Source organism: Oncorhynchus mykiss, chromosome 17 (genome assembly GCF_057628025.1).
Source record: "Oncorhynchus mykiss isolate SJ-2025 chromosome 17, ASM5762802v1, whole genome shotgun sequence".
In the NCBI taxonomy this organism is placed as follows: Eukaryota; Metazoa; Chordata; class Actinopteri; order Salmoniformes; family Salmonidae; genus Oncorhynchus; species Oncorhynchus mykiss.
In genome coordinates this window covers 63,766,190-63,780,620 of record NC_143038.1, presented here as the reverse complement: position 1 = coordinate 63,780,620, position 14,431 = coordinate 63,766,190, and the positions used below count along the sequence as shown (strand labels likewise).

At 41.7% G+C, this 14,431-nt stretch overlaps 1 protein-coding gene across 3 annotated transcripts in view; it reads left to right on the top strand.

The window, feature by feature from the left end:
- LOC110494675 (caM kinase-like vesicle-associated protein) overlaps nt 1-14,431 on the top strand; it is a 187,808-nt gene that overhangs the window by 152,416 nt on the left and 20,961 nt on the right. Inside the window, exon 1 of one of the 3 annotated variants that reach the window (XM_021569955.3) lies at nt 2,310-2,829. The exons of 1 other annotated variant lie outside the window; for it this stretch is intronic. The gene's annotated coding sequence lies outside the window, so the exon portion shown is untranslated. Of the gene's footprint in view, nt 1-2,309; nt 2,830-12,916; nt 13,058-14,431 lie in introns of those variants that run through there. One more of the 3 variants, XM_021569956.3, reaches the window with a different exon arrangement.

The following is a 14,431-nucleotide window of genomic DNA, read 5'->3' as shown; positions in this document are numbered from 1 at the left end:
CCAGTTCGGGTGACCACATTTAAAGTAATCAGCAGGTTGATCTTGTGGGACAGGTGCCTCCCACACACACACAAATCCCCCTTATGGTGTTGTGCAAATTTTTTATGCGCCAGAGAGCAATTCCTCAGAGTTTGTACCGACAGATGTAGCCTATTGAATATCATTATAGAATTTGCTTAAAATGCATCCTCCAATTACAAAGTCTACCTATACCCACATATATTGTCTCAAGAAAATGTAATGTTCATTTCAGCCAACTCCAACGTCGTTTTAGAGAATTTGGCAGTACGTCCAACTGGCCTCACAACCGCAGACCACGCATAACCACGCCAGCCCAAAACCTCCACATCCTACTTCTTCACAGGAGGGCTCATCTGAGACCAGTCAACCGGACAGTTGATGAAACTGAAGAGTATTTCTGCCTGTCATAAAGCCCTTTTGTGGGGAAAACTTCAAAGCACATTCTGTCTAGTGGTGCACACTTGAGTTTTGGCCACATGGGATTTTATTTTTTACTATTCAGCTAACAATCCTAAAATTTGTTTCTGTCAGGGGCACAACTTTGGTTTTAGAAGCGATAAACATTCCAAACAGCCTACACGACCGCTAGGAGGCGTCTGCATGGTCCTAAAGCACACCATTGCCTCGTTTTGAATCACATTCCAATGGTTAAAACTATGGGGGACAAAAATGCAATTTCAGAATGTGGGGGGGACATGTCCCCCGTTCCCAGTGAAAGTTTCACCCCTGTTTTCTGTTATGTAGAAAATACTAATGAATCATTATGTGATCTTCCAAGACATTGATTCAGCATTGAACTAACTTTACTCAAGGAGCACCATTTTGAGCTCTGGCAGCACTACACCCCTGTGCCCCTACTCGGCCTTGTCTCAGGATGGTAAGTTGGTGGTTGAAGATATCCCTCTAGTGGTGTGGGGGCTGTGCTTTGGCAAAGTGGGTGGGGTTATATCCTTCCTGTTTGGCCCTGTCCGGGGGTATCATCGGATGGGGTCACAGTGTCTCCTGAACCCTCCTGTCTCAGCCTCCAGTATTTATGCTGCAGTAGTTTATGTGTCGGGGGGCTAGGGTCAGTTTGTTATATCTGGAGTACTTCTCCTGCCTTATCCGGTGTCCTGGGTGAATTTAAGTATGCTCTCTCTAATTCTCTCTTTCTTTCTCTCTCTCGGAGCACCTGAGCCTTAGGACCATGCCTCCAGGAGTACCTGGCATGATGACTCCTTGCTGTCCTCAGTCCACCTGGCCGTGCTGCTGCTCCAGTTTCAACTGTTCTGCCTGTGATTATTATTATTTGACCATGCTGGTCATTTATGAACATTTGAACATCTTGGCCATGTTCTGTGATAATCTCCACCCGGCACAGCCAGAAGAGGACTGGCCACCCCTCATAGCCTGGTTCCTCTCTAGGTTTCTTCCTAGGTTTTGTCGTTTCTAGGGAGTTTTTCCTAGCCACCGTGCTTCTACACCTGCATTGCTAGCTGTTTGGGGTTTTAGGCTGGGTTTCTGTACAGCACTTTGAGATATCAGCTGATGTACGAAGGGCTATATAAATACATTTGATTTGATTTGACCCCTGCAGTCCGCTGCACAGAATGAGCAATTCAAGTCTACTCTTTTGCCTCGCGCAAAATTTGGTGATGCAGAAACGAGACCATGTGTGGCTGTATAATTTCAATCTGGGAATATTTGGCCAAGGAAACATTTCTGGTTGTTCTCAGGGAATGTAAAACATTTAGGAAGCGAGACTTAAAACGGGATTGAGTGAAGAAGCAGCAAATATGTTGAATGAGAAACTAATGAGCATGAGAGAGTACCTTATATTTTTCAGTCTAATATGGCTATTTACTTACTTTTGTAGCTCTTCATCAGAAGCACGCTTTTTGTAAGTAGTTAGGCCTAACTGTCCTTCACAAATTTAGCAGGAATTTTCCCCGAAAGGATTGGCGAAATATGATTGGGTGAAGATAGGCCTATGTCTATGACATCGCCCACTCTTGTTTTGCACTGTGCATAATATCAGAACTCAGATCTTCAACATCAACAGTATGCTTAGGCTACCACATCCTTAATCCTTATGATAAACAGGCCTATATTTTCATAAACGTGAAGTGACTGCAAGAGAGGTTGGAATGTCTGACTGAAATACAGGATGTTGACAAATCTACCTTATATCTATATAAATTAGTGGTGTTTCAATTTGTTGATAAAATGCTGGACATGATTGTTTGGTTGCCGGTCAAAGGGCCAAAATGCAGGACTGTCTAGCACAATCCGGGACATGTGGTCACCCTATTACCAGTCATGTTGAACAGTTCCACACTGCATGTGGAAAGCAGCAGTCTTTAAATCTGGATTGCTAAACTCATCTATTTGCACCAACAAATAGATAGATTTTGCTGTTGATGGGAGAAAGTATGATAAATGATTTTCTCAATATGCTCATACAATTATTTTTTTTTATATATAAATGTGGTTAACATCAATGCAATGAGTGGTTGATTTAATTTTGCCCGTCCCCCACTCGCACGTATATGCACACGCACACCACGCCTTCCTTGCCTGCACGTTGGTTAGTAGAGTAGGCTGCCTACCACCGATGTTCATGTTCTCGCCGTGCTGCTCTCGTATAGAAGCAGTTGATGAAGCGGATGAGCCAGGATCTACCTTTTTTATTTAACAGGGAATGAAAGTATACACTGCTAACTAACGCACGAAAACCTAGCGCTCATCAAGTTCTTTCTACCACAAAGCACACGTAAAGAAAGAAAATAACTGAGAAAGCGGACACAATTTTGACAAGAGTAATTTCAGGTGAGTGAGCAGCGCGCACATTGGACATGTTATAATGTTAACTACGATATCTCAAGCATTTTCTGAATAAAAAACCTAGACATTTTTTTGGTGTCATTTTGTTGGGTTTCACTACAATTTGAATGGCTTTCTTGATGGACATTCTTCACTGCATGTTGCAGGTTTCAAAAAGAAGGTTAATTTGAGTTACAAGAATGGCGAATTTCAAAAAGCAGTTTAACAATTCCATTTAATGTGAACACATGAAAGTTAACCGTTTTATAATTGTCTGAGACGTTTGAAAGGATTATAGAATTTGAAAAAAAATACAGGAATCGGATGAAAATAGATATATTTTCATTAGAATATCGTTAGATTTGATTGCGTATCAAACAACTAATTAATAACTACATTCAAGCCAAAACCATTAATAATGCATGACTATTGGAAATGACACTGGTCACGTCATATTATGACACTGGTGACGTCATATTATGACCATGTGTACTTTTCCTTTCCCCAGTCAAAGTTTAAGGCACAGCATCTAATGCTGCAGCATCTCCCTCAACTCTGCAGGTTATAACAGTCTCCCTGTGTCCCTGTCACTTTATCCAGCAGATTAACATATCATATAACACCCTTCTCACTTATCATCAGAGTGATTCCTCCTCATTCTTGATTCCACATGTAGACTTGCTGCTAATCAGGTTGCACCCCTCCACTTGTTGTTCAGATAATGTCATTGTTACCCTCTCAAGTGATTTTACTGTCTAAAAGGAGTCAGATTACTTCTGATAAAGCAGTACCGCACTGTTGGGTATCAGACGGCACCCTCCGACCCAAAGAGCATGTCCTCACATGCTTGTGGATGTCAAGCCTACGCACGCTTGTGGATGTAACCCACTGTGCAAAAACTGCTTGAAAAAACATTGTTTCCACGTCATTTCAACAAAAAATCTATGATGACGTTAAATCAACTTGGCAAGCTAATTGGATTTGCAAAAAGTCATCAACATAAGTGTATTTCATATTTTTGTAACCCAACTTTTAATCTAAATCCAATGATAATGTTCATTTTTTTGTTAAGTTCACATTATTTAACAACTCATCCAAATGTAAATTAACACTTGACTTTGAACTGACCACTTCCAACACGAGTGTAATGAAACCGCCAAGGATAGTGAGTTCACCGCAGGGGTATTTGAACCCACAACCTTCTGTCCCGTAGCCCAGTGTGCCATCGACTGTGCCACAAGAACTTGCTTGTGTGGCCTGTTACTCAGTACTTTGTTGAAGCACCTTTAGTCAGCGATTACAGCCTCAAGTCTTGGGTATAACGCTACAAGCTTGGCACACTTGTAGTTGGAGAGTTTCTCCTATTCTTCTCTGCAGATCCGTCAGGATGGATGGGGAGCGTCGCTGCACAGCTATTTTCAGGTCTCTCCAGAGATGTTCGATCAGGTTCGAGCGCGGGCTCTGGCTGGGCCACTCAAGGACATTCAGAGACTTGTCCCAAAGCCACTACTGCATTGTCTCTGCTTAGGGTTGTTGTCCCGTTGTCCTCAGACTTTGCCACAGTCTGTGGTCCTGAGCTCTCTAGAGCAGGTTTGCATCAAGGATCTCTCTGTGCTTTACTCTGTTCATCTTTCCCTCGATCCTGACCTCCCAGTCCCTGCTGCTGGAAGACATCCCTACAGCATGATGCTGCCACCACCATGCTTCACCGTAGGGATGGTTCCAGGTTTCCTCCAGAAGTGACGCTTAGCATTCAGGTCAAAGAGTTCAATCTTGGTTTCATCAGACCAGAGAATCTTGTTTCAAGGGGTCTTAATACTTTCCGAATGCACTGTATATGCAGTCACAGAGCAGGAACTTTATGACGGTGATGGGTCAGTGGCTTGGATGGAGCCATTGCTTATCACTAACCCTGTTTAATAGAGTTTCTATTGTTAATATAGTTTTTAATAATAACCCTGTTAACAATAGTTTCTATTGTGCCAGGTGCATCTTTCCATACAGCTGTAAATGTAGGAGAATGGTATTTTTTATCCAGGTTTTCAGATCAGAATTTTTCTGGCCTGTCAGAAGAGTAGTACATTTGATTTGCATCATCTGCCTCTCCTCGGAGTCTTGATCTTTAGTCCTTAATGACGCAGATTATTTTCCTCAGCTTTAGGAAATGCACACTTGTACAGTGGTTGCTCCACAAAAGTATTTGCCATTATGCTGCAGGAGTTAGAGGTAATTTGTGGCTTAGTACGATACCCTGCGTCACCACTTAATTACTCTAGACCAGCGCAAGTGGGAGTTAGAGCACAGATTATGCTTTTGGGTCCTACTGTGTGTCTGACAATGAATGGGCAACATAAACCTAAATAGAAACGGATAATTGTGCATGACTTCAGTATTACTAAAACTGTTGTTACACTAAGGTTATTTTATTTTGTTAGGATTACTTTGCTCTTACTGTAGTACTGTAGCCCACTCCCGACCATTCACATTGTACAGTGCCGGAGTGGTGCAGAGGTCTAAGACTGTGTTGTTACAGATGCTTGTTCAATACCTGTGCCAGCCTCGACTGGGAGACCCATGAGATGACTGTAGGTTTTTGGTTTCTCTCCCTCTAAAAACAGAAATAAATCATTCTAAATAACAAACTGGCTTTATTTACAAATGAGTAACAATGTCTAACCCCATGTTCAAGAATGGCCTTTTTCTCACTCATTTTACATTATTTGTAAACAAAATAATCTCCAAAATGTTATTTTTTAAACAAAGCAATTATTATTATTAATTTAGAATTGTATAAAAGCCCCTTGGACAGTCACACAGATATATTATTAACCCTTTTATTATCAGGACAATATATATTGGTCTTGGCTCCAGAGTGGCGCACAATGGGGTTGTCTTGCAGTTCTCCAGCTGTATCTACTTCTCCAGCTGTATCCACTGAAAGCGCGCAAGGTTCAAGGCACGAGGGCAGGGGGCACGGGATGGGCCGCACAGAAGACGGACCTAGCCCATGAGGAAGGGAGGAAGAGAAAGTGGGGGGGACTGCCACCCCGCCACACTGGATTGCACAGAGCAACACTTTAAGGGGCATTGCACTAATAATGGTGCTGACTAAGGAAACGTTTCCTCTGTTCTTAGTGCCAGTCTGCACGTTCAAACTAAAACAATGTAACTAATAATGGCATCTTTATGCTTTTGTTGATAAAATAATGATAAAAATACTCTTTCAAAATGTTTATTTATTCCCATAGTTATAATTACTATCACTGAAATATTGGAAAAAAGTTGTCTAATGAAGGTAAACTAATAGTTGCTTACTGGAAAATACTCTTTCAAACACACATGGTCAAGTTGTACAGCGACATTATGGCTATTAGCAGGTAGCTGGACAATAAACTTGCCTAGAAGGAGGGTAGGGGGAGAATTCTATCTTGAAATATATTTCTTAGTTAGGTTGGCTGTATCACAACCGGCCGTGATTGGTTGCAATTTCAGTTTAATCCACCAGAAAAGACAAAACAAATAATACAACAAAAAGTATTATTATTATGTATCACATCCAACTGTGAGTGGGAGTCCCATAGGGCAGAGCACAATTGGTCCAGCATTTCTCTCCCTCTAAGAACAGAAATAAATGTTTTGGCCTTTACAAATATTATTTTGGCCTTTATTCAGATTACAATCGCTCACTTTATTTTAAAAAACAACAACGAAATAACCTAAAATATTGCTATATATTGTCAAGTTGATGGTACTGTCATATAGCGGCACCTACATAAAGCTGAGTGACTCACTCATTCATGGCTTTGGATCAAAATAAATAAGTACCAACATTCTTTCTGATAGTCTTTAATAAAGAAATGTTTTGGTTATCCTGACCTGGACACCATGTGGGCTATTAGCAGGACAATATACCTTTACCAACACCTCTCTGTATTTTGATACTTTGTGGATGGGGGCTCCCCAGTGACGCAGCTGTCACTGCATCGCAATGCAAAATGCGTTGCAACAGATACCCGTTGTGGCCGCCACCGGGAAACCCATGAGGCGGCTTTTGGTTTTAATTTAGAATCCTCCAATATCCTCTATATGTAATTATTGGATGGAGAGTCACGTCATATTTTTCGATATACTGTAGGCCTACCGTAGATGACATGAGTCTCACTATTGTTGAATAATGTGCTGTTAAGTGGTGTGTACAGTGGGGCAAAAAAGTATTTAGTCAGCCACCAATTGTGCAAGTTCTCCCACTTAAAAAGTGGGTACACTTCAACTATGACAGACAAAATGAGTAGAAAACATCCAGAAAGTCACATTGGGGGATTTTTAATGAATTTATTTGCAAATTATGGTGGATAATGGTCAATAACAAAAGTTTATCTCAATACTTTGTCATTGCCAACAAAGGGTATATAACAGAGGTCAAACGTTTTCTGTAAGTCTTCACAAGGTTTTCACACACTGTTGCTGGTATTTTGGCCCATTCCTTCATGCAGATCTCCTCTAGAGCAGTGATGTTTTGGGGCTGTTGCTGGTCAACACGGACTTTCAACTCCCTCCAAAGATTTTCTATGGGGTTGAGATCTGGAGATTGGCTAGGCCACTCCAGTACCTTGAAATGCTTCTTACGAAGCCACTCCTTCGTTGCCTGGGCGGTGTGTTTGGGATCATTGTCATGCTGAAAGATCCAGCCACGTTTCATCTTCAATGCCCTTGCTGATGGAAGGAGGTTTTCACTCAAAATCTCACGATACATGGCCCCATTCATTCTTTCCTTTACACGGATCAGTCGTCCTGGTCCCTTTGCAGAAAAACAGCCCCAAAGCATGATGTTTCCACCCCCATGCTGGGTATAGGTATGGTGTTCTTTGGATGCAACTCAGCATTCTTTGTCCTCCAGACACGACGAGTTGAGTTTTTACCAAAAAGTTATATTTTGGTTTCATCTGACCATATGACATTCTCCCAATCTTCTTCTAGATCATCCAAATGCTCTCTAGCAAACTTCAGACGGGCCTGGACATGTACTGGCTTAAGCAGGGGGACACGTCTGGTACTGCAGGATTTGAGTCCCTGGCGGCGTAGTGTGTTACTGATGGTTGGCTTTGTTACTTTGGTCCCAGCTCTCTGCAGGTCATTCACTAGGTCCCCCCGTGTGGTTCTGGGATTTTTGCTCACCGTTCTTGTGATCATTTTGACCCCACGGGGTGAGATCTTGCATGGAGCCCCAGATCGAGGGAGATTATCAGTGGTCTTGTATGTCTTCCATTTTCTAATGATTGTTCCCACAGTTGATTTCTTCAAACCAAGCTGCTTACCTATTGCAGATTCAGTCTTCCCAGCCTGGTGCAGGTCTACAATTTTGTTTCTGGTGTCCTTTGACAGCTCTTTGTTCTTGGCCATAGTGAAGTTTGGAGTGTGACTGTTTGAAGTTGTGGACAGGTGTCTTTTATACTGATAACAAGTTCAAACAGGAGCCACTAATACAGGTAACGAGTGGAGGACAGAGGAGCCTCTTAAAGAAGAAGTTACAGGTCTGTGAGAGCCAGAAATCTTGCTTGTTTGTAGGTGACCAAATGCTTATTTTCCACCATAATTTTCAAATAAATTCATTAAAAATCCTACAATGTGATTTTCTGGATTTTTTTTTCTCATTTTGTCTGTCATAGTTGAAGTGTACCTATGATGAAAATTACAGTATCTTTTTAAGCAGGAGAACTTGCACAATTTGTGTCTGACTAAATACTTTTTTTGCCCCACTTTGTCTATTTATTTAAAGAGCATATTGAAGTTAGTAGCAATAGGATTTGAAGCAAAGCCTACAACTATTTTAGCACCGTTTTGTGCTGCTCTGAGACAAGCATGGGGACTCGTCTTGATAAATCAATGAGATTTTTATTTTCACTGAGTCTCCCTTTGGGTATTCATTAGACCTACAATTAGGTTGTAGAAATATTATGCTCTCAGGGTAACCTTTTATTTAACGGGGCAAGTCAGTTAAGAACAAATTCTTATTTACAAGGACTAGCTACTTCTTCCTCCCCATCAGGGAATTGAACCCCAGTCTCCCACGTGCCCGCATAACACAGGGATTCTTTAGCTAAATAGCTAAGTACTGTAGCCTTCTCCCGACCGCCAAGTTGTACAGCGCCATAATTTCCATTCCAACCTAACAGAAACCCAGAGGGTTTTTTGTTTTTCTTGGAATATAAACACAATAATATTAATCAAATTAATTAAACAAACATTTTTCAAATCAGTCCCATATACTATGTTCTTACAAAAAAGGTTTTAAATTCTCTTGTACAGCTACTATTGAAGGCTGTCAAATGCTTCTCAAAGATGCCCTCTGGTGGTCAAACTAGCACTAACTAGCATTAATTGTACCATGCAAGCTGTACAGCAGTATGCTGCAACTTTTAAAGGACGCACCACTGTGGTGTATTTGAGGTATAAAAAGGCGTCTAAAGTTTTTGTAATTTCCACTTAACTTCAGACTTGATTTGTCAGAACGGAAAATGTACCATTAATTATAATCCACATTTCCTGCGGCTGCAGGGTTATTTCCCTGCTGTGAGAAACTGGTCCAATTAAGATAGCGCATCTGTAAGTGTTTTGTGATGAAGATAATGTTTGAAAAACACTTCAATAGAGAGGCGGACACTGCCTTCTGTTCTGTCCCCTCTGTACATGTAGCATGCTTTGTGTTGGTTTCCATGACGGCTGCGTAGTGGTTGTGTTTTAATGTGTCCAGCCGACATTATGTAACATTCAAGCTTAATGTGTCAGACACGAGAAGGGAGAGAGGCTGTTGTTTTTCTTAATTAACATCGAATGTAAAGGCTATATTTCAGAACTACCAAAATCTCAAGTAGTAGTCTCTAGCAAACATAGGTGTGAATTACCGTTCTATGTAATCATTTTGAAACCCCACCCCACAACTATCCTATTAAAAGCAGTGTATATGTATTTAGCTTTTTTGGCACAGGTCTTTAGGAACTAGACTTCGCACGGTCCACGGATCGACTCCCGCATCAGCTGTTCTCGCTCTCTTGACATATGTCGGCTATATTTTCAACTAAGGTTGAGCAGTATTCAGATTTTCATACCTTCATACCGTTCCTTTACCAAACCAGGGTATACAGTATTACTGGCAGTGCCTCTGTACAGACTCAATCAGAGAATATGGAGAGAAGCAATCACTTTTTCCCTTTGCTAAATGGCTGTAAGGGAAATCACATCTCCCCAATGACACCACTGCCAAGGTCAGTTTGATCAATATTCCCATGGGTGACAATTAATGGCGTGGAAATCATAATGTAGCCTATTATTAAAGCATGTGTAGCCAAACACCAGCCTGGTTATGTATGAGGGTTGAAGGCCCTTGACTGCGCAACATGGCAACAGCTATTCACATTTTAATATTAAGTTAAATGAGATTTGTTACATTGGATTAAGTCGTGTGTGTGTGTGTGTGTGTGTGTGTGTGTGATATTTACTTAAAATATAATTAGGCTAACATAGTCAAATGTCTGTACTTTACTTGAGGGAAAATCCGGAAAACAAGGGATCAGCGTAAGGCAATTGGAGTAGAAATAATATCTTATAGAAGTTCTATTCACACAGGGGAGAGACCGGAGAGCACTGCAATACAATTTTGAGGAAAGAGGTCTTTAGCCAATCAAAGAACACAAACTTAAAGCCCTTTTTACCGGCAATAAAATGAGAGAAAATACTGATGTCTAAGTAAATCCTCACACCCTACTGAAAGTGTTGCAGAGATCTGAGTCAAGATGAGGGAATCTATACTGAACAAAAATATAAACACAACATATATAGTGTTGGTTCTATTGTTTCATGAGCTGAAATAAAATATCCCAGAGAATTTACATACTCACAAAAAGTGTATTTTTCTCAAATTTGGTGCACAAATTTGTTTACATCCCTGTTAGTGACCATTTCTCCTTTGCCAACATAACCCCTCCGCCTGATAGGTGTGACATATCAAGAAGCTGATTAAACAGTATGCTCACTATTGGGGCGGCAGGGTAGCCTAGTGGTTAGAGCGTTGGAGTAGTAACTGGAAGGTTGCAAGTTCAAACCCCCCGAGCTAACAAGGTACAAATCTGTTGTTCTGCCCCTGAACAGGCAGTTAACCCACTGTTCCTAGGCTGTCATTGAAAATAAGAATTTGCTCCTAGCCTTATTCCAAAATTGATTAAATAGTTTTTTTCCCTCAATCTACACACAATACTCCATAATGACAAAGCATATTTATTAAAAATATTAAATTGAAACATCACATTTTGCATAAGTATTCAGAACCTTTACTCAGTACTTTGTTGATGTGCCTTTGGCAGCGATTACAGCTTCTTGTGATGATGCTACAAGCTTGGCACCTGTATTTAGTGAGTTTCTTACATTCTTTTCTGCAGACCCTCTCTGCACAGCTATTTTCAGGTCTCTCCGGAGAAGTTAGAGTGGGTTCAAGTCTGGGTTCTGGCTGGGCCACTCAAGGACATTGAGACTTGTCCCAAAGACACTGCTTTGTTGGCTTGGCTGTGTGTTTAGGGTCATTGTCCTGTTGAAGGTGAACTTTCGCCCCCAGTCTGAGGTCCTGAACGCTCTGGAGCAGGTTTTCATCAAGGATCTCTTTGTACTTTGCTCTGTTCATCTTTCCCTCGATCTTGTCTAGTCTACCAGTCCCTGCCACTGAATAACATCCCCACAGCATGATGGTGCCACCACCATGCTTCACCTTAGGAATGGTGCCAGGGTTCCTCCAGATGTGACGTTTGGCATTCAGGCAAAGAGTTCAATCTTGGTTTCATCAGACCAGAGAATCTTGTTTCTCGTGGTCTGAGAGTCTTTAGGTGCCTTTTGTCAAACTCCAAGCGGGCTATCATGTCCCTTTTACTGAGCAGTGGCTTCCGTCTGAAACTACCATAAAGGCCTGATTGGTGGAGTGCTTTAGAGATCATTGTCCCGCTGGAAGATTCTCCCATCTACACAGAGGAATTCTGGAGCTCTGTCAGCGTGACCATCAGGTTCTTGGTCACCTCCCTGACCAAGGCCCTTCTCCCCCGATTGCTCAGTTTGGCTGGGCAGCCAGCTCTAAGAAGTCTTTGTTGTTCTAAACTTCTTCCATTTAAGAATGATGGAGGCCACTGTCTTCTTGGGTACCTTCAATGCTACAGACATTTTTTGCTACAGAAATGCTACAGATCTGTGCCTCGACACAATCCTGTCTCGGAGGTTTACGGATAATTCAGTCGACATGTTTTTACTCTGACATGCGCTGTCAACTGTTGGACCTTTTATATAGACAGGTTGAATTTACCACAGGTGGACTTCAATCAAGTTGTAGAAACATCTGAAGGACGATCAATGGAAGCAGGGTGCACCTGAGCTCCATTTCGAGTCTCCAGTCTCATATCAAAGTGTCTGAATACTTATGTAAAAACTTTTTTTTATACATTTGCAAAGAATTCTGACAACCTGTTTTCACTAGGTTGAGGGGGAAAAAACAATTTTGTAAATTTAAGAATTAAGCTGTAACTTTTAAAAAATTGGAGAAAGGGAAGGTGTCTGAATACTTTCTGAATGCACTGTATGTAAATCTTCAACTAGTCATTGATTGCCATTGGATAACTGCAGAGAGCTGTGAAAGACTACAGACAACTATCAGTTTACCTTCCATGGAACCTGGTCTGATAAGGTTAAACCACAATAGCTAATTAGTGTCCTGGTTTTACAGTAAAGTGTTTACATTCATAGAAATAACAGTGAACAAGAAAAAAATTGTTCACGTCATACTTCATGTGGTTGTAGATAAAAATACATTTTAAATTGGGTTATAGCTGATGAGTACTCACTATTAAATATATTTGAAGGCACTAAAATCATTCCATGAAGGACCTCCTATTTTGATCTTTTGATGCGAGACCAAAAATGTTTTTGTACTGCATCCAAACCCAGTGAGGCGTGCATGACGAGACTAGCCAACCACTAAATTTAGCTCTGTTCCTGTACAACACAGTGTGGACGGGCAATGCGTCTATCTCCCCCTCCTCACTGTACCCCTGATGCTTATGTAGGACTTGGTAACCATGGCAACAAACAACATCTGAACAGAATGGTCAGATCAGACGGTAAAGCGTGAAGAAGAGGGAATAAAGATCTCTGACTTAAAACAATAAGTCAGAAGCTTCCATCCTGTCAACAGAAGATCAAACAGGTAAAGAGGAGCTTCACACACCTGCTTGATGCAGAGATCTCTCGCTGTTCTCTTCTCACCAGTGATTTCATGCCGTTTTAGGATTTCCTTGCTGTTGTGTAATGATCAAACGTGTTTGGTTTTCTGTTGTCCTAGGTGCTGATGGTACCAATCTATGTTTTTGTTTTATACTAAATCTAGTGTGCATTGAGGTTGATTTAATCAATGTCCACCAAGTGGGGGGTGAAATACATGCAATGGTCATAGCGTTCTGAAAGGCAACGTCTGTTTCCTAGCTTGGTGTTGTGCATGACCATCTGTTCCCTGTCACCAGTGCTTCACAAGAATTAACCTTTGAAAGTTCCAAGCTCATGCCAGGGATCAGGGGCATGTCAGTGGCTGGTGGCCAAGCACCGACCTGCGTCAGACCTGGGAGAAGAATTTACATTTGAGTCATTTAGCAGACGCTCTTATGCAGAGCAACCTATATGAGTAATTCGGGTTAAGTGCCTTGCTCAGAGGCACATCGACACATTTTTCACCTAGTTGGCTCGGGGATTCAAACCAGTGACCTTTCAGTTACTGGCCCAGTGCTCTTAACCGTTAAGCTACCTGGTTATTGTATGGTACTTACAGTAGTATTATGAGGCTGTATATTACACTGAAAAAATATATAAACACAACAAGTTAAAAAATGTATAAGGAAATCAGTAATTTGAAATACATTCATTAGGCCCTAATCTATGGATTTTACAAGACTGGGAATACAGATATGCATCTGTTGGTCACAGAGACCTTAAAAAAAGGTAGGGGTGTGGATCAGAAAACCAGTCAGTATCCGGTGTAAGCACCATTTTCCTCATGCAGTGCAACACATCTCCTTTGCATCGAGTTGATCAGGCTGTTGATTGTGGCATGTGGAATGTTGTCCCACTCCTCTTCAATGGCTGTGCAAAGTTGCTGGATATTGGCGGGAACTGGGACACGCTGTCATATACATTGATCCCAAACATACTCAATAAGTGACATGTCTGGTGAGTATGCAGGCCATTGAAGAACTGGGACATTTTCAGCTTCCAGGAATTGTGTACAGATCCTTGTGACATGGGGCCGTGCATTATCATGCTGAAACATGAGGTGATGGCTGTGGATGAATAGCACGACAATCGGCCTCAGGATCCCGTCACGGTATCTCTGTGCATTGACGTCACGGTATCCCTGCCCATACCATAACCCCACCACCACCACGGGGCACTCTCTTCGCAACGTTGACGTCCGCAAACCGCTCGCCCACCTGACGCCATACACTCTGCCATCTGCCCCGGACAGTTGAAACCAGAATTCATTCGTGAAGAGCGCACTTTTCCAGCATGCCAGTGGCCATTGAAGGTGAGT